Source organism: Lithobates pipiens, unplaced genomic scaffold (genome assembly GCF_037356315.1).
Source record: "Lithobates pipiens isolate NorthernLeopardFrog02 unplaced genomic scaffold, aLitPip1_a1.2 Scaffold_37, whole genome shotgun sequence".
NCBI lineage: Eukaryota > Metazoa > Chordata > Amphibia > Anura > Ranidae > Lithobates > Lithobates pipiens.
The window spans coordinates 4,630,762-4,649,522 of NW_027507825.1; the positions used below are offsets into that span (position 1 = coordinate 4,630,762).

Here is an 18,761-nt window from a genome sequence, read left to right on the forward strand (position 1 = left end):
AGTCTGCCAGACTTTTCCACCGGATTGCTTGATCGTGTGTACGCGGCATAAAACCCCCAGAACAGTAAAAGGGTTAAATCTCCCGAAAAGCCCTTCTTCCCCCATGAATGATAATTTTTAAAGCTTTTTATTTATTGCTGTGGTACCTGTTTCTCTGGACACCGCCCAGTTCCCTGTGCCCTTTATTCTTGCCTACTGACCTAGAAAATTTACCGTTACTGATATTTAGGATTTGGCTGAATTTGAATTAAATGGGATTCAGATATGGCATCTGAACTTCAGAAATGTTCAGGGAACCCACCCTCAAACCCAACTTGGGTATGTTCTTCTCATCACTGGACAGTACATTGTAGTTCTCCTTGTTACAAATCTGTGCAAATGACTACAATAAATATTGGTTAATAATAATAATGTAGGGCATGGTCCTGTAATTTCCATTTAAATACTAAGAGAATAAGAAACCAGAAGGACTGGTTCTCTCCTTGTTTAACCTCACTATTATTATAATCACACTATAATTATATATTGGTTGGCATTTAAATAAGACTGTACATTCCATAATATAAGTAAACCTTACTTATAGATACATTTTAGAATTTAAGCTCCCAAAAGCAGCACCTCCCCCGCCCTCTGATCTTTAATTGTATTTTACCTGTACAGCACAGCCCATAGCAAAATAAAGAAAATAAAAAGCGCAGGGCTACATGAACAGAGGCACAAGAGAGCCAGGCTAGTGGGGGTTAATACTGTTGCTAGGCAACTAGAGCAGGCCATAGATTGGCCAGTTAAGTGGTGGGGGAGGTACTGCAGGAGCTGGAGTGAGGGAGGTCAGGGGTGACAGGATATCCAATGTTCTGCCGAGAACTGTCCCCCCATCGGATAGTGTCCGCCCAGTACAGGGCAGGAGCAGTGCTTGCGCATTACGGAGGACAAGGAGACGCCGAATGTCTTAGAACATGAACAGCGCCTGCACACTTAATAGTACCTTCTGCCCTGAGTCCAGGTTCAAGCCCCACCATGCAAGTGGACATACGGTAGCACTTAGTAACAGGGCCCCTCGTGGGCTCGCTTCGCTCACCGCACTTTGGGCAAGGCCTCGCTCTGCAATTTTTTATTCTAACTCTATATCCACTTGGATAGTGGGGCTTGAAACTGGACTCAGTGCGCAGGCGCCGTTTATCTTCAGAGACTTTCAGCGTCTCCATGTCCTCCGTACTGCACAAGCGCAATACAGAGTGGACACTGGTCGACAAGACACCGGCCAGCAGACACAAGGAGAAAATCGTTCCATGCTGAGCCCTTCCCCTGCATTCCCGATGGAAGATCCACAGTGCATGGCTGAGCAGCTCTGCTCAATGGCGTAATCCATAGGGACCAATTGTCTGCAGAGCCAGATCGCAGCCCTGCAGGGGACGACTGCTGCAGCTCCGGCCAGCACCCAGGTGAGACATGCTCGGTGGGCGCCCCCCCCCCAGGAGCGCTTTAGCCCCTCACAATCACCACAAGCTCAGCGCCATATTGGGAGCCCCGACTCGCACCCTCCAGCCCAGCCGGTCCAGCCACCCCTTGTGCTGGGAGGAATCCCTGCAAGGGGCGGAGCTCTGCGGGGCGGGTATGCAGCCCTACCCCACTCCCCATCCCTGGTGGTAACAGCACTGGAAATGTCGGTTCAGCGAGGGAGGAGTTGTGCTGCGGGTCACTCAGATCCAGTTTGGATCTGAGGGCTTCCAGTTTGGGTCAGCACAGCAAGTCGCCACCCACCAGCAGGAGGGGGTGAAGAGGAGCTACACAGCTATGGTCAGGCACACCAGTCCGTGGGGGTCAGAGATGCAGATGAAAAATTGAACAGCCGGGTCTTTCCACGGGCGGCTTTTTTATCACTAGTCCAGCCTCCTGAAAGTTCGCCAGGATTCCTCCCGCTCTGAGTGTGAGCTGTCCAGTGCAGAAGAGGATGTCGCCCCGCTGAGGTCGTCGATGTTGGATTCCCGAATGGCGGCTGTGGGACCTCGTCCTGGTCGGCCTGGTAAGTCATTGTCTAATGTTGTCCCTTCTTTGCAGCTTTCTGTTTTACCTGTTGTGGGTTCTAGGGGTGGGCAGGCACCAGGGGTGGGTCCTGGTGTCACTCCGCAGATAGTAGGCGGGGCCTCCCACATCCCTCACATGGGATGGCAAGCCTAGGGCCGGATGTGACAGATGATGCTACGGCCGTTCTGGACCTTTTGGTTGGGCTGCATTCATTGGTCCAACGATTTGACGCGGGCACGACAAGTTCTACGCCAGTGTCGACTTGAGTTTCAGGGGGGCGTGTCAAGCAGCCACAAAGATTACTGTGAGTTCTGCACTGGCGCTGGGTCAGGTATCGTGGCATTAACGTCTCCGGGACTAGCGTTGGCCCCCCCGTAGTATCCCCCCCGCAAAAGAAGCTAATAAAAGCACTGACTCGGTTCGCCTGGCCGATTTGGCCAAATGTGAAGTGTATGTCTGTTTTGAAGGTCCTCTGGGACCACACCTCAAATCTGAGATACTGGAAAAGATTTGGTGGGGGAGCATGTGGAAATCTTCACATTGCTCCCCCTGGAAAAGTTTGATTTTGATAGGGTAAAACCAGAAGAGTCCAAGAAAGAAGATATAGAGAAGCAGCATTATCGGTTGATTCCGCATGCGTTTAACAATTGGCTCCAGGCATTCGCCATTTTGTTATCGAAAAATGCCCTGAGTGTTATCGAAAAATCCCCTGAAAGTTTTTGTTATCTGGATTCCATTAACCGGGCCCAGAGGAGGATTTATGGGGGTGCAGCTTGACTACGTTATGATGAGTAGTTCCGTCAACGCAAGGCTATACGTCCCTCGTTGCGCTGGGACCATAAGGATATTAGTTTGTGAATGAAACTTATGTCTTCTCCACGAGCCTCAACTTAGTTTTTTCCAGCGGGGGCCAGGAGTCCTACCGCCCCTGGACAACCAGGAGGGTGAACAGGATGGCCCCCTTTCTAAATAAATACCCGGACTGGCCCGCAGCTCGTTTGTTACATGCGGGTTTTTAAGGAGGGGTTTGTGATACTTTGCTCCCTTACAGTGGCGTAACTAGAACCTTCAGGGCCCCGATGCAAGAAACCATGAAGGGCCCCCCTGACAGGGCCCTTTACTCCGAGTTTGGTGGCGGAACAACAGAACCCGGTTGCAAGTGGGTGGCTACATGTAAAGGAACCAATTTCTCCATTTGCCGCCGCTTCTCCACCTCTCCCTTCCACAGGCATTCAGCGGCTGCAGGAGGAAAATGGAGAGACGGGTTCCTCTATGTCGGTGTTTCTCAAGCTTTTTCCAGTCAGGGCACCCTTTAAGTACATCCCTAGGTGAATGGGGCTGCACTGCAACCACCCTGCAACTGTGTGCATTGCATGCAGTTGCAGCATAGTGATGATGCATTTAAGGGGTTGTAAACCCTTGTGTTTTTTCACCTTAATTCATCCTATGCATTAAGGTGAAAAAACACCTGGCAGTCATCGGAACCCCAGCCCCCACCTTTTTACTTACCTGAGCCCTGGAACTTCACCAGGTGGAGATGCGCTCTTCCTTTGCCCGGGGTTCTCGGCTCCTGATTGGATAGATTGATAGCAGCTCAACCATTGGCTCCCACTGCTGTTAATAAAATCCAATGAGGCGGGCGTCGGGGGCGCCTGCAAGGTAACCCCCCCCCCCCCCCCCCGGGAGAGCGCTTCTCCTAGGGGGTTGTCTGATAAGAGGAGGAGCCACGAGAGCCACCGAGGGACCCCAGAATACAAGGTTCGGGGCCACTCTGTGCAAAACGAGCTGCACAGTGAGGGTAAGTATAACATGTTTGTTATTAAAAAAAAAAAAAACCTTTACAATCACATTAAGGGATTAAAACAGGTGGTCAGGAGGCAACATATTGCCCCTTTACCAGCTGTCAAATGCCTCTGAAAAGCGATCTGAGCACAGATCGCTTTTCAGAGTAATAGCATTTTTTTTGCTGCTACTTTGAACAAGCAAGAAAAAAAAAACAGTTCTGATTGTACACATATGGAGTAGGGCTGGGGAAAAAAATCGATTTGAATCTTGATTTGAGTTGAGAGGTCAAATCGATTAAAATTTTCAGCAAATAGTTTTTTTTTAGATATTTATTTTTTCACCAGGATCAGTGCTGACACCGCACCGGTCCTGAGGAGCTGCATGCAGGAGTTTTTAGGTGAGGCAGTGGCTTCGGCCTAGCCCGCGAGGCCGGACCTGCGGACTAGGACGAAGCCACGGCCTCACCTAAAAACTCCTGCCCGCAGCTCCTCAGGACTGGCGCGGTGTCCATAAAAAAAAAACTGGATTCGATTTGTGAATTGAGTTTTTTTTTTTTAAATGACAACATTTTTTTTTTTTTTAATCGCCCAGCTCTAATATGGGAAGGGGGGGCAGGATTAAACGCAGATACATAAAATGTGCATAAATACATCTAAACAGCGGTGGCTCGTGCTCAAAATTTTTGGGGGGCACAAAATTTTTTATAAACCAAATCATCAAATGCAGCCACTGTGCCGTCAAACGCTGCCACTGTACCCTCAAATGCAGCCACTGTGCCCAAACGCTGCTACTGTGCCCAACAAACGCTGCCTCTGTGCCATCAAACGCTGTCATTCTGCCATCAAACGCTGCCACTGTGCCATCAAACGCTGTCACCGTGCCGTCAAACGCTGTCACCGTGCCGTCAAACGCTGCCACCGTGCCATCAAACGCTGTCACCGTGCCGTCAAACACTGCCACCGCTCCATCAAACGCTGCCACCGTGCCATCAAACGCTGCCACCGTGCCCATTTAACGCTGCCATTGTGCCATTAAAGACTGCCACTGTGCCCATTTAACGCTGCCACTGTGCCATCAATTGCAGCCACTGTGCCATCAATTGCAGCCACTGTGCCATCAAAAGCTGTCACTGTGCCATCAAACACTGCCACTGTGCCATCAACTGCAGCCACTGTGCCCATTTAACGCTGCCACTGTGCCCTCAAACACTGCCACTGTGCAATCAATTGCAACCACTGTGCCAAACGCTGCCACTGTGCCTTCAAATGCTACAACTGTGCCATTAAACGCTGTGCCATTAAACGTGTGCCCCCCCTGCCCGCTCGCCATCTACACACATGCACATACACGCACACATGCACATACACATGCACACACATACACGCATACATACACACACACACACACACACACAAATACACACACACATACACACACACACAAATGCACACACACATAAAGTCTGTTCAAAAACGGCAGTGCTTTATCTTACCTCTTCCTGCCGGGTACTGCACTGTAGGGGGAGACAAAGAGCACACACTGCTTTCACTTTAGTTACAAGCAGTGTGATGACTCTGAGCTCCCCGCACAGCGCACAGTGCCGATTACACTTCGGCTGAAGATCGGGGAGCTCGGTCACAGCCGCCCGCTCCTTCAGATATACAGGGGGGCCCTGAAGGCCCCCCTGCAGCACGGGGCCCGGTCGCCTTGGCGATCGCAGCGACCCCTATAATTCCGCCACTGCTCCCTTACTCAGATTCCCCCTCTGAAGAAGTTTCTGCGAAAGGAAATCTCCTTGGGCCGCATTTGCGGCCCATTTACGCACCCCCCCTTAGATAATTTGGTGGTCGGAAAAGCGGCTTTTCGGTTGCTACTGGTTCACCCGTGCAGCTTTCATCTGTTAGGCTGCAGATGGTTAGGGGCCTTTTACGTGGATCGCTGCATGCCTATGGGCTGCTCCATCTCTTGCACTTTCTTTGAAACCTTCAGTTCTTTTCTCAAATGGGTAGCGCGGGACGTGGCAGGTGTCAATTCATTGATTCATTACCTGGATGACTTCTTATGTGTTGGCCATCCATCCTCTAAGTTATGCAGCATGTTGCTGGCTACGATACAGCACACAGCAGAACGTTTAGGTATTCCTCTTGCGGCGGACAAGACCGAAGGCCCGGTAGAGGTTATCAAGTTTCTGGGTATAGAGATAGATTCTTAGGCAATGAAGTGTCATCTGCCTGATGAAAAATTACATGCTCTACAGGAAGAGGTCCGCATGGCTACCAGGAAACACAAAATTCAACTTTCACGAGCTACAGTCGCTCATAGGTAAGCTTAATTTTGCATGCTGTATTATGCCAATGGGGAGAGTTTTTTTGTTGTCCAGGCGTTTCATTTGGCTATCTAGGGACCACAAGACAGATCTGCGGGTGTGGCATGAATTTTTGGGCAACTTCAATGGCCAGTCTATCTGGATGGAAGGGTTGGTCAGCAACTACGATCTTGAGCTTTTCACGGATGCGGCGGGATACACTGGTTATGGAGCATTTTGGGGGGGGGTCAGTGGAGTGTGGAGCACTAACCTGCAGAATGGCGGGAGGCGGGATTCCTAAAGAATTTGGTGCAGTGGTGGTTGCCCTGTCGCTATGGGGGGAACTGTTTAGCAATAAGAAGGTTTGACTCCACTGCGATAACTTGGGTGTAGTGCAGGTTATCGATTCTCTTTCAGGGTCCCCCCCTCCGGTTATACGCCTATTACAATATCTGATTCTATGTTGTCTTCAGCTAAATGTTTTTCTGTACGCTGTGCATATTCCTGGAGTGGAGAACACAGTAGCTGACGCTCTTTCCTGTTTTCAGTTGGACAGGTTCCGGGAGCTGGCACCTGGCATGGAGAAACACGGAACCCCTTGTCCGATTTGGCTGTGGCGGATTGCGTTGGAATCACCTCACCAATTTGATTTTAAGCTCCTTGAGCGTGTTGACCTGGTCCTTCTATAATAAGGTCTGGAGGGAATGGGGTGAGTTTATGCAGCAGGCTGGGGTTGATAGTAAAGGTTCTGACATTTGGTGGTTTATTTTGTTTGCCAGTGTTTCACAGCTGGCATATCTATTTCCGCCATAACCCGAAAATTGGCCGGCCTGGCCTTTCGGTATAAAATGCGGGGCATACATGATTTTATCAAAAAAATGTTGGTAAAACATGCCCTTAGAGGCTATTGGAAGGGTGCTTGATGTCTGGACTGCCACCGGCCTATCACTTTTATTATTTTGCCATCGTTATTCCTACAGATAACCTACAGATGTTTGTTTGTCCGGCTTGGAAACCTTGCTGTTCAGGGCGGCTTTTGCCTTGGCTTTCTATGGGGCCCTTGGGGTGGGTGAATTAGTCCATCCAAGGCTGACTTCCACTGCGATGGGGTTTCTGTTATGATTTTTATCCGTCGATCCAAGATGGATCAAGCCGGAAAAGGGTGCACGTGAAATGAATGCAGATTCCTGGTTCGCCCATATGCCCGGTGGGTGAATAGTCATGGCTCCGCCCGGTAGGGGTGGGTTAACTTCTTTCCATTTGGATGGTTCAGCATTGTCCACTTTTCAATTTCTGTCTGTTCTGCGGCGCTGCCTCACAGCTGCCAGTCTTGAGGCCAGTAGTTTTTCCTCTCCTTCTTTCCACATCGGGGTGGCCACTGAATCGGCCTGGTGGGGATTGGATAATGCGGTGGTGAAGTGTGACGGCAGGTGGGAGTCGGACAGGTTCAGAATTTATGTTTGCCCGCACTTGATTTTTTATACAACTGGGTTCACTGGGTGTTGTGTTGTTTGTCCGCTTAAATGAATAGCAGTTATTATAGTCTTGTTCTGATGTTATATGTTAGGTGTTGTATTTTCTTTTCAGATATTGCCTGCCTCGTGTGGATCTTGAGACATTCATTTATGCATTGGGGGGCTAGGAGGGCTGACGTCAGGCCTAATGGTCCTCAGTTGGGCTTCCGAGGCCATTATTAAGTAGATTGGCGTTCCTATGTTTTTATGGAACAGGGTGGTTCCAGAGGTCAGATGGGACAGGCCCCCTGACATTTTAGTCTTACATGTGGGAGGGAGGTTACCTCCATTACATGTTACCGTCACCTCCGGTACATTGTACCCCTACCGTTTCACAAAAAAAGTGTCAAAAATTGTAAAAAAAGACAAGAGACAGCTTGGGACAAGCCCTTTATTAAAAAATAAAAATGTCCAGCGATGTAAATCCACTCCGCCCGACGGACCGAAAAAATAAAAAAGCCGCAACAGTTCCGCCTCCATGGGAGGCTCCTGCTGAGTGACGCTTCTTCTTGGTGACAGCTGTTATATAGCTGAGGGTGGCCCCGCCCCCTCTGATGCCGCGGGGGCTGGACATTTTTCTTTTATGATAAAGGACTTGTCCCAAGCTGTCTCTTGTCTTTTTTTTACCATTTTTGAAACTTTTTTGTGAAATGGTAGGGGTACAATGTACCCCGTTACCAATTCACATAGAGGTGGAGCCAGGATCTGGGGGTCCCCTCGTTAAAGGGGGCTTACAGATTATTATAAGCCCCCCCCACCCACAGACCCCCACAACCACCGGGCAAGGGTTATGGGGATGAGGCCCTTGTCCTCATCAACATGCTTTCTTTTGGTGGTATTTGATCACCTCTGCGGCTTTTATTTTGTGTTAAAAAAATTAAAAATGGCCAAATTAAAAAAAAAAACTGGTAATTTTTGTCCTTCATTGATGTACGCTGATGAGGCAGCAGTGATGGCCACCAATAGGTGACAGTGATGGGCACTGATGGTGAGCATTGATAGGTGGCACTTATGGGCATTGATAGGTGGCACTGGCAGGTGGCAATAACAGATGGTACTGGCAGAGGCTACTGATTTGCACAGATGAGGTGCCTGTGTTCCTTCCTCTTCGGGACCGATGTCCCTTTAAAGAGGAAGTAAAGGCAAAAAAAAAAAAAAACACACCCAGTAAGGCAAAGGCATAATGAGCTAGTATGCATAGCATGCTAGCTCATTATGAATAACTTACCTGAGAATGAAGCCCCCGAAGCGGTCCTCCGTCTTCCTCTTCGCCGCTGCCATGTATCCCGGAGTGACTTCCGGGTCTCGCTGCTCCGGCGCTGTGAATCGCCGGAGCCGCGATGACATGCACACGGGAGCCGACACTCGCGGCATATCGCCGCGATCTGCGGCCTTCCCAGTGCGCCTGCGTGCCGCTGTCTACGGCGCATGCGCCGTAGACAGCGGTGCATGTCTTCGGGCAAATATCTCCTAAACCGTATAGGTTTAGAAGATATTTCTTGGACCTACAGGTAAGCCTTAAGCTAGGCTTACCTGTAGGTCAAAGTGGTTTGTAAGGGTTTACAACCACTTTAACATAAGCCGGTGATGAGGATTACCGAGCTTTTGTTTACATCATGTGATCAGCTGTCATTGGCTGACAGCTGATCACATGGTAAGGGGCCGGTAGCGGATTGGTGATCACCCGAGTCTCAATGACTCGGTGATCACAGCACGCTCCCCGCGCGCTCTGCAGGGCGTGCGCAGGGAGCGTGCACAGGGGAGGACGTCCTATGATGGCCTCCTGGAAATTGAGGTCCACGCTGTAGCCGTCATTCAGCTATGGCCCGGAACCTGAAGCTGTTAATATATTTTTGATATATACCATTGTTCCTTTTTGAAGAATCTCTTTTCTGTACATTGTCCATTTGTCTATCTCCCTATAGAACACAGAGATTACCAGTCACATTGCACAATAAGCCATTCACAGTACCCTGGGAAAAACAGGTTGTTCCAGGATCATCTTTCTGGCAAAGTCATTTTGGCAAGTGAACCTGTTATTATATAAAGAACCTAAAATTAAAACCTAAAATTAGCATATAAGAAAAAAGGTAGGAGATAATTGAGACTTTAAATGAGGCACATAGGTCATTCCTGTTTCTAGTAAAAAAAAGAAGGGGAATTTGGGACTTGAAATGAGACAATTGACTTGGATGAGTGTGACTTAAAGTAGTGTTGCCACCAAAAAAATACAAAATAGTTTAAAATTCTTAAAATAAATAAATAAATAAATAATTGGGAAAAAAAAATTTACTCACCTCTAAATACCTGTTGCTAGGGGGTCCTTCGTAGTCTGTGTTCTTCCTTGCCCGGGCTGGTGACATCACTTCCCCTTGCGCCGCACAGTCATCTGGGACCTGTCACGTGTCCCAGATAACTGTGTGGCGTATCAGGGCACCCTGCGCCGCTCTGGCATGCGCAGTGGGTGCCCGGCTGTGAAGCCACAGTCGAATGCCCACAGTACGATTGATGGCGCCACGAGCGGAGCGGGGAACGAGGGGGGGGCTTCGTTCCCCCCGCATCGCTGGACCCTGGGACAGGTAAGTGTCTGATTATTAAAAGTCAGCAACTGCAGTATTTGTAGCTGCTGACTTTTATTTTTATTTTTTTTTAAGGGGCAATCCATTTTAATATGATTTAATTATGTATGGACATATTAAGTAAATATCAAAATACATAACATGAGCATATACCATGTACATAAGTCATTTCATATGAGAACATTGATATGGCGTAATTGAGTAAATCCATATATAAATACACAGAGGTTGACATTACAATCAACTTAGCAGCACACAACAATCTTGAATATAAAAAAACGGGATGGTAAAACATGTAGAAAAGGTTTTATGAGTCTGGATAGGGTCCTCATTAAAAACACAGCGTGGCCATCTCCAATGTGGGCATCTGAAGCCACATATTTTCTTTCTTCCTGGATTCCGTGCATGCTGGCTACCCAGCATGCACCTGCCGATCTCACGCATGTGCAGTGCGGTGCAATCTTGGTCAGCTTGCCATGCCAGGCTGACCAAGATTTTTCATAGACGCCAAAGTTAAATGTTACTGGAGCCGTGCCATGCTAAGCTGACCAAGATTTTTCATAGACGCCAAAGTTAAATGTTACTGGAGCCATGCCATGCCAAGCTCACCAAGATTTTTCATAGACGCCAATGTTAAATGTTACTGGAACCGTGCCATGCCAAGTTCAACAAGATTTTCCATAGACGCCAATGTTAAATGTTACTGGAGCTGTGCCATGCCAAGTACACCAAGATTTTTCATAGACGCCAATGTTAAATGTTACTGGAGCCGTGCCATGCCAAGCTGATCAAGATTTTTCATAGACGCCAATGTTAAATGTTACTGGAGCCGTGCCATGCCAAGTTCACCAAGATTTTTCAACAACGCCAATGTAAAATGTTACTGGAGCCGTGCCATGCCAAGTTCACCAAGATTTTTCATAGACGCCAATGTTAAATGTTACTGGAGCCGTGCCATGCCAAGTTCACCAAGATTTTCCATAGACGCCAATGTTAAATGTTACTGGAGCCGTGCCATGCCAAGTTCACCAAGATTTTCCATAGACGCCAATGTTAAATGTTACTGGAGCCATGCCATGTCAAGCTGACCAAGATTTTTTATAGACGCCAATGTTAAATGTTACTGGAGCCGTGCCGTGCCAAGCTGACCAAGATTTTTCATAGACGCCAATGTTAAATGTTACTGGAGCCATGCCATGCCAAGCTGACCAAGCATGCTTATAAATCCCAATGTTAAATGTTACGGAAGCAGCGCCATGCCAAGCTGACCAAGATCTCCCAGGAGCCAATGCAAAACCGAAATGAGGTACGGCGCCATGGCGGCTAAAAGGAGGAAGTGAAATTAGATCTAGACATAAATCAGGTAAGTGAACAGAAAAAAAATAATAAATTAGCAATTCATTTTAAGGATGCACATTAGTACTGCGTGCTGAGGAGTGAAAAATGTGGGTGTAATTCTGCTTTAAAGTCCCAAATTCCCCTTCTTTTTTAATATTAGCATATAAGCATTGAATATTGTCATTTAATCTTTAGTAAATTACATGTAAATTTTTTTATCACTTGAAATGCTTGCACTATGACAAGTGATGACATACATACATACTTTTCATTTTCATGTCAGACCTATTATTTTATTACGACACTATAAACACACAAGGAAGTCATTGCAATAGTAAATGAGCCAAATGCTAATTATTTCTGGAACAGGGATGAGTAAAGGAATTATAAAATGTGAATATCAGGTTTGTTGCCCAATCCGGCACTGTGCAAACGTACTTCTTTATGATAGGGGCGGAGTTTTCTGAAATTTCAGGAAATCTTTTGCCACTTATAAAATATATAAATAAGATTTGTTTCTGGCTCTGCAGACGTGAAGGATCCATACGTGTAGAAGGTTGGTCAGGTTGGTACCGGTGATGGGTGGTGAAGGTCTAATTCTAATTAGAAATTTCTCAAGCAATTGCACTCTTTTCCCCATCATTGAATGTATTAATATTGTAAGGTGGGAGGGGGATAATAATCTGTGTACACGGTGTTCAGGGTATTGTTATCGTTTGTTTTTTTGTTTTTTTAGTTTTGGATATCTTTGAAAAATGGCCAAAGATCCCTTCAGATTTTTTTTATTTGTATCCTATTGTTAGATATCTCTTTACTCCTTTTCCCAGAGAAACAATTAGAAGTCTCTCCAACGTCAGAAGAAACTCTTTCATAGTTGTCAGGTGTCCCCTCTGGAAGATATTCCCTCCCATCCTGTTCTAGTGACAACTGCAAAAAATTGGATTATTACAATGGTCACCAGGACAAGCCGAGAGGGTGAATCTATCCAATGGTGATGTGGAGAGCAATAAAACCTGATGGGGGTTTTAATGGGGGTGGCAAAAATGTCCTTCTGCGTAGCTGGGAAGTAATAAGAAAATGAGTATAAGTGACTGTAGGTGCTTGCGGTGCAGGGACAAGATTACCCAGTGCCTGGGTAAAAGTTGGGAAACTGTCTCCCCTTCCTGGATGGCGGAGGGGTGTCAGGATCTGGATCTGAACCTAGGGCCTCTGCTATGTCTGGTAGTAAATCTTCTTGCTGAGCTACCTGGACAGCTCGCTATCTGATCCCCAATCTTGTCTTGTACCTTGTTTCTTGTGAACCTTGAACTCTTTGCTCCTCCCGTTAACTTCCTATTTAAGCCTTTGCACCTCCTGTTTGCCAGATTATTGTGCTGTTCCCTGCCAATATCTCCACTGCTGTCCACATCTTTGCTACCATTCATTACTGACCTTTGACTTGTTCCTCGGCTACACTTCTGCTTGATCCCAACCTGCTACATCTAGTACTTGGCCCTGTCTTGCTCCTCTCCTAGTGGGGAGATCCTGCAGACCATGATCTGGTGCTAGCACACAGAAAAACCCATCCCCACCATCAGGAGTGCTGGTGAAGACTGGTTAGTGCTTAGAACCTGCAACTTGGATGAGCCCACCTCATCCCCATGGGGACCTGCTTGTGTGCTTATTCCTGCTGGTTGACGGGAGTGTCTCTGCTGCTACGGCTACTGGCCGCTGAGCCTGACCCCTGACTGTGACAAGGTAATTGGGACTAAAAGAGGTGGGTGCAGCACACCGTGCCAAAATGTCCACACCTGACCCATCTACCCAGAAGGTATCCATGTGATGAAGAAGCAGACAATATGCTTAGAGGATTTTTCCTCTTTATCAAGTACACAGTATCTCACAAAAGTGAGTACACCCCTCACATTTTTGTAAATCGTTTCTTCTCTCTTTTCATGTGACAACACTGAAGAAATGACACTTGTCTACAATGTAAAGTAGTGAGTGTACAGCTTGTATAACAGTGTAAATTTCCTGTCCCCTCAAAATAACTCAACACACAGCCATTAATGTCTAAACTGCTGGCAACAAACTGAGTACACCCCTAAGTGGGCCCAAAGTGTCAATATTTTGTTTGGCCACCATTATTTTCCAGCACTGCCTTAACTCTCTTGGGCATGGAGTCCTCTTCCACTTCTCCATGACAACATCACAGAGCTGATGGATGTTGGAGACCTTGCGCTCCTCCACCTTCCATTTGAGGATGTCCCACAGATGGTCAATAGGGTTTAGGTCTGGAGACATGCTTGGCCAGTCCATCACCTTCACCCTCAGCTTCTTTAGCAAGGCAGTGGTCATCTTGGAGGTGTGTTTGGGGTGGTTATCATGTTGGAATACTGCCCTGAAGTCCAGTCTCCGAAGAGAGGGGATCATGCTCTGCTTCAGTATGCCACAGTACATGTTGGCATTCATGGTTTCCTCAATGAACTGTAGCTCCCCAGTGCCGGCAGCTAATGATAGAGATGCTATAGTCAGTCTAATGCCCAGGGGAAAGATGGAAAACTGCCCCTCACCCCCCCCCCACACTGGGTGGAGAAGGGGATGGGACCAATAGCAGCACACGCTTCACTGAAATGGTTGTGACGTGCCCAAATAGTGCAAATAGTTGTGTGCACTCCAAACTGAAGAGTTTAATATCAGTGCACAAATATGGGGCTGTGTCAGTGGTGTCACTGGAAGGAAAAATGGCACTGCATCGGTGGTGCCACTGGAAGGAAAATATGTATCTGTGTTAGAGATGTTTTTTCCATCCAATGACATCTCTGTGTCGGTGTTGTCACTGGAAAGATAAAATGTCCCAACACCTGTGGCTTTACTGGAAGGAAAAAATGGCCCTATGTCAGTAGTGACATTGGAAGCACAAATGCCCCCACATAGGTGGTGTCACGGTACAGAAAAAATGTCTATGTGTCGTTGGGGTCAGGCCCATTATTATAAAACACTAATAGACTGGATAGAATTTCTTTGAGGCTTTCTCTGTATTTGCTCAGGAAAATCTGTCCTGCTGCTGGCTAATTTATATCAAACCCTTAGGGAATCACAGATGATAAAGAAGTGTACAAATTGGCCAGCAGGAGGGCAGATTTGATAAAGAAGAACTAGCCAAAATGTACTAGAGACACAAGGCACAGATACGAGATGTAAGAGACTGCAGAGGTGGTATAAATAAAGCAGGACCGGAGCAGAAGATTGCTCTTGGCCGGGGACTCAGGAAGCCATACCTGAGAGAGCTGCTGATCTGTTTTGTGAGAGAAAGAAAAGGTTGCATGAAAAAACAAAAAAATAAACCAGAAAATAAATCCTTGCCATCCAGGCACTAACTAAACATTTCAGGTTCCTATCTCACAGGTGAAGGGCTTCTCCCAGTCACCCACAAAACAAAGATAATGCAAAGCTTTTCTTTCTCTCACAAAACAAACTTCAGATCAGCAGCTCTCTAAGGTATGGCTTCCTGAGTCCCCGACCAAGAGCAATATAGTCCTGTCCTAAATCCTGTCTAATCCAGTCCTGCTTTATTTATACCAACTGCTGGTAGACACAAGTGGACCGTAAAATCTGGTCCGGCAGGACCCGGACCACGTAAGGAGAGCAATAGACCTCATCTCCATCCTTCAGTCTGGATGGGACGGGGGACCCCCCACAGGAGGGTCTCCTATTGTCATTGGACCTGCAGAAGGCCTTTGACTCGCTATCCTGGCTTTACCTGTTCTCAGCCCTAAAACGATGGGGGTTCGGTGAGAACTTTATGGGGATACTGAGATCCCTCTACTTTGACCCTGAAGCTAGGGTCAGACTTCAGGGTTACTACTCCAAACCCATCAAAATCACCAGGGGAACAGGTGATTAGCGATTGAAACTCTAGCCATAGCAATCAGATCAGATCACAACATCAAGGGTGTAAAGTGCGGCCTCAGTACTCACAAGTGCGCACTCTTTGCGGACAACATCCTCTTATTTGTCACCTCGCCATTGACCTCTCTACCCAACATAAGCAAACTCTTGGAATCATTTGGAAATAGTTCAGGCCTACAGGTTGACATGAAAAAATCCCAGGCACTAAATATTTCATTGAACCCAACATTGGTCGATCAACTTAAACCCTCATTCAAATTTAAGTGGAGCGAATCATCGATTCGTTACCTAGGAATAAATCTTACCCCCAAGATCAAACAGCTATACCAGGCAAATTTCCCCCCAATGTATCGTAAAATGGAAAAGGACTTCCAAACTTGGTCACTACACAATATATCACGGCTTGGCAAAATTCTCTCCATTAAGATGACTCTTCTCCCTAGACTTATTTAGATCCCTCCCAATTGTAATTAGAAGAGATCATCTTAAGTCTTTCCAAGGAAGGATAATCAAATTTATATGGGGAAAAAAAGGATACAGATTAGCCAGACGCATTCTCTCCAGCCCAAGAACGCGAGACGGACTAGGTCTCCCTGATCTCTTTAAATATTACCAAGCTGACAGATTAGCCCAACTCTCAACGGTCTATTTTAGACACAAGAAACCTGTTTGGATAAGCATTGAGAGACAGGCAGTCTCAACACACACCCTAGACTTCTTACTATGGTGTCCTCGGAAATCCAGACCCCCAATACTGTCCCCTACACTTTCCATACCCATTAAATTATGGGATGACATAATACACCTTCCTTCTCTAACATCTGTGACACGTCTAATGGCTCACATCTTCCACAACCCCCTCTTCAAGCCTGGTATGGGCATCAAATCATTCCAATGGTGGTTGGATAAGGGGATGTATTGTATTGTGTTGGATACTTTTTTCCACCTCAGGCCTGATCTCTTTTAAACACTGTGTTAAAAAATTGGAAGTTCCCGAATCAGAAAAATTTAGATGCCATCAGATCTCTCATTTGCTGTACTCTATATGGAAAAACAAACCCACTCCCCCAGAGTTTACACCATACGAGCGTTAGTGTGGCCAGGCAATGGAGCAAAGAGGGGGTATATCCATAATATACACTTCACTTTCAGAACCTACCTCCAAACTCCCATACATGCAAGCATGGGAAAGAGAGACCTTGCAGGAGACCTGGGACCTGGAGAAATGGCATAGAATGGGAACGAGAGCATCTAAAGGTATAATGAACATCTCCTTGATAGAAGTAAATCTAAAAGTGTTAACTTGATGGTACCTGGTCCCAACTAGATTAGCAAAGATGTTTCCCTCTACCTCACCGTTGTGCTTTAGAGAATGTCAAGCTCAGGGTTCCGTGCTCCACATATGGTGGGAATGTCCGAGAATCAGAGGATTCTGGAACAAAATGTTCAATCTCATTAGGAGAGTCTCAGGCCTCTCTATTCCAAAATCCCGCAAACAGCGCTATTGAATGCCCACATTCCCAAGATCTCTAAAAACTCTCATAAATTAATATCATTCATGGTTTTCGGAGCAAAAATTGTCATAGCAAAGGGCTGGAAACGCCTCGCCACGGTCTCTCTCTTGGCCGCAAAGAGGAAGATCTTGTGGATCATGTCCCAAGAAAAGATGGTCAATACAATAATGGACACCACAAAAATATTTGAAGGAATTTGGGAACCCTGGGCTAGGCACATAGGGATCTCCCTCATCCCTGGAGTCAACATAAATCGAACAAACAAATTTAAAGCAATGGCAACCTCCCCCTATAGCCTCTCTCCCCTATACTCTCTCTTTCTCCTTCTTCTCTCTAAATAATCATAATGTAACATTTAAGATAGCAGGTTTATATACCCCAGTAATGGTTTTATACGGTATACGTTTACACCGTCATCTTACTAGCAGGGACTCTCAAACTTAAACTATAATCTTTCAGAGTACCCCCTGTTCCTCCTGAGATTTTGACAGAAATAAACAGTTTAATCACCTTAGGGTGCCTAAACCACCTGGGAAATTACTGCTATTCCCGGGAGACGAGAAGTGCCCAAGTCTCGAAAGAGCACTCATGCTAAATCCTGATTTAGTCGGCCCCTGACACGGCATGAACCCTTTTGGGGTGTCAGGACTAGTGATGGACGAACTTCCGACGGGACGTTTCGCGAACGCGAAATGCGAACGGACCCAAACGTTCGCGAAACAGAACGTTCGCCGCGGGCCCCATTGACTTCAATGGGAGGCGAACTTTGCAAACCTTCATGTCGAATTTGCGGCCACGTGGTAATTATTAGGGGGTAAAACGTAGTCCCACCATCTGGACAATGACATAATACATGTATGAGGTGAATTTGGGATCGATAACTACAAGCATTTTTATTTTATTTGGGAAATTGTTCTAACAATTCAGGACTATGGAGCTAATGAAGGCAATGGAGGAGAGGGAAGGTCAGGGACCAGGGTAGGCAAAGAAGAGGGTGCAGGAGATGATCACCAGCAGCGTGACATACCGGAATGACACATGCACCGTGATAGAGGCATCTGACAGCAGCACCGTAATACAGAGCACTGACAGCAGCACCGTGACATACAGCGCTGACAGCAGCACCGTGACATACAGCGCTGACAGCAGCACCGTGACATACAGCGCTGACAGCAGCACCGTGACATACAGCGCTGACAGCAGCACCGTGACATACAGCGCTGACAGCAGCACCGTGACATACAGCGCTGACAGCAGCACCGTGACATACAGCGCTGACAGCAGCACCGTGACATACAGCGCTGACAGCAGCACCGTGACATACAGCGCTGACAGCAGCACCGTGACATACAGCGCTGACAGCAGCACCGTGACATACAGCGCTGACAGCAGCACCGTGACATACAGCGCTGACAGCAGCACCGTGACATACAGCGCTGACAGCAGCACCGTGACATACAGCGCTGACAGCAGCACCGTGACATACAGCGCTGACAGCAGCACCGTGACATACAGCACTGACAGCAGCACCGTAAGCAGCCCCAGGAGGAAGTCAGCACAGCACAGGGATGGTGTGATCCCCTCATAATAAGAACCCCCAGGAGGAAGTCAGCACAGCACAGGGATATCATAAGCAGCCCCAGTAGAAATATGACACCGCTCAACCTCTTCAAAGAGGAGGGTAGGGGCATATAGTACGGTGTGCTTTTTTGGGTCAAGGAAGTGAGCCAAATGAATTAAGAAGGTCTGTGTGCTTGATTAAAAAAATAGTTTATAGACATATACATGGTCTACTGGTCACATGTGTTGA

General features: G+C 47.1%; 1 protein-coding gene across 3 annotated transcripts in view; it reads left to right on the forward strand.

Annotated features, from left to right (window-relative positions):
• Window positions 1-937: 937 nt before the first annotated feature.
• Window positions 938-18,761, forward strand: part of LOC143956499 (alpha-1-antitrypsin-like) — a 46,803-nt gene continuing 28,979 nt past the window's right edge. Inside the window, exons 1-2 of one of the 3 annotated variants that reach the window (XM_077466698.1) lie at window positions 938-1,442; window positions 6,664-6,824. The gene's annotated coding sequence lies outside the window, so the exon portion shown is untranslated. Of the gene's footprint in view, window positions 1,443-6,663; window positions 6,825-12,009; window positions 12,112-18,761 lie in introns of those variants that run through there. The other 2 variants (XM_077466699.1, XM_077466697.1) reach the window with 2 other exon arrangements.